The 2,008-nt window shown below is 41.8% G+C and overlaps 1 long non-coding RNA gene across 1 annotated transcript in view; it reads left to right on the top strand.

Annotated features, from left to right (window-relative positions):
• LOC112450422 overlaps positions 1-927 on the top strand; it is a 1,695-nt gene extending 768 nt beyond the window's left edge. Inside the window, exon 2 of the long non-coding RNA XR_003039053.2 lies at positions 91-927. This is a non-coding gene — a long non-coding RNA (uncharacterized LOC112450422). The remainder of the gene's footprint in view (positions 1-90) is intronic.
• The last annotated feature ends 1,081 nt before the right edge of the window (positions 928-2,008 follow it).

Here is a 2,008-nt window from a genome sequence, read left to right on the forward strand (position 1 = left end):
CCCACCCCCTCACCACCATTTACTTCTATTTTTGGGCAGCATACCCAGGGTCCTGAGCCTCTCTCTCTCTCGTTTTCCACTGTTTTTCAGCCTCCCGGGTTCCCAGTGCGCGCTGCAGACAGGAACAGGCAGCAAGGCCCCCGCAGCAGCTTGTCGAGGCAACATGACACCGCTGAGACAACGGGAGCCTGTGCGATAAGGACGACCCAAACTGCGCCTCGGCTGCACGGCCCAGGGGCAGCGGCCCCGGTGCTCAGCCAGCCATGTAGGCTCAGGCCGCAGCTGAAAGAATTTGGAAAGGGCCCTTCCTGCAGCCCTTCCCTCCCCCCCTCATATGGAAACACAAACTGCTCTCCTTTAAAGCGGCTGAGGTTCCCAGCAACAGAAACGTCCCTTTTTTTTTAGGTCCAATTTACATTTCTGCCCTCGGTTGGGATCAGACTGAGTAACGACGCCGTAACACTCTGCTTACATGCGATAAAACTATTAAAAGTCCGTCCAGATCCACGCAAACATGCCTTCAAAAGGGAGCGGTTTTCAGACTAGAGGAAAAGCCCATTGAAAATTAAAGGCCTAGCATTTCTTAAAGGAATGCAGATCATCCGCCTCCTTTTCCTGCCAGGAGTTTTAGACTAAGAGCAGCTAACGTTGAGAAATGACCCAACCTCATGATAGATGTCACGCTCAGAGTACGAGCTGTGGATCACTCAGCTACTACCACATCAAATGTTTGTAACACTGACCGAGGCGGATCCTTTGTTTTTATTTTATTTTTGTGGCCGTGGCAGCCAACCTGAATCTTCTGGGGTCTAAAAGTTGGTAGTTGTTGATCATAGTAGCCCTGTCCCCACTTGCAGCAGCAATAATAGGAAATGCAAACATAAGGTTTCATATTCCACCACTCCGTCAATAAATGTAAATGCTGAACTGAAATGTGTTGTATTTATGGCTAAAACCGTCAAATGTTAAACACACCATCTGACATTTTTGGTTTGTTTTTGTACAGAAAACCCAAATATTTGTTTTCTTCTTATTATTAATATATATATATTTTTTTGCAATCTAACTACTTCTGGATGCTTTGTTCTTTTTCAGCCTGTCACACTGTACATATAAACGTTCGGCTGGTTCAGGAGATGGCTGCTGGGACTTGCTTTTTGTAACTTTCATAGCTCTCAAAACATTTCTTTACAAATATTTCCCTTATAGAAACACATTAAGTTCTTCTAAAACATTGTTCACTTTAAACATCTGCTTCAGGGGACTTGTTTGATTTGTTTCTTCTTATGCTACATTTAGCTTTTAGCTACTGTTCTGCTACTCTTAGCTTTTAGCAACCATTTTGCTACTTTTAGCATCCTTTCTGATACATTTACCTTACAGCTAGCTTTTTGCTGTTTTAGCTTTTAGCCAACCTTTTGCTATTGTTAGATGTTAGTTAGCTGTTTGCTACTTTTACCTTTGAGCTACTGTTCTGCATCTTTTAGCTTAAATTCTGCTACATTTAGCTGTTAGATAGCATTGTGCTACTTTTAGCTAACCTTTTGCTACCTTTACCTAGCCTTTGGGTACTTTTAGCTAACATTTTTGCTCCTTTTAGCTTCAAGCTAACATTTTGCTACTTTTTGCTAGCGCTTTGCTCCTTTTGGCTTGGAGCTACTGTTTTCCCACTTTTAGCTAGTCTTTAGCTACTTTTAGCTTTCCTTCTGACACGTTTACCTTACAGCCAGCTTTTTCCTATTTTAGCTTTTAGTTAGCTCTTAACTTTTACTTTTGAGCTACTTTTACTTTTTTTGCATCTTTTAGCTTACATTCTGCTGCATTTAGTATTGGGATAGCATTTGGCTACCTTTACTTAGCCTTTTGCTAGTTTTAGCTTCAAGCTAACATTTTGCTACTTTTCACTAGCACGTTGCTCCTTTTAGCTTGGAGCGTACTGTTTTTGCGCTTTCAGCTAGCCTTTTGCTACTTTAGCTTCCAGCTAGCAATTTTTTTTTTTTTTTTTTTT

The sequence above is a fragment of the Kryptolebias marmoratus genome, linkage group LG1 (assembly GCF_001649575.2).
Source record: "Kryptolebias marmoratus isolate JLee-2015 linkage group LG1, ASM164957v2, whole genome shotgun sequence".
In the NCBI taxonomy this organism is placed as follows: Eukaryota; Metazoa; Chordata; class Actinopteri; order Cyprinodontiformes; family Rivulidae; genus Kryptolebias; species Kryptolebias marmoratus.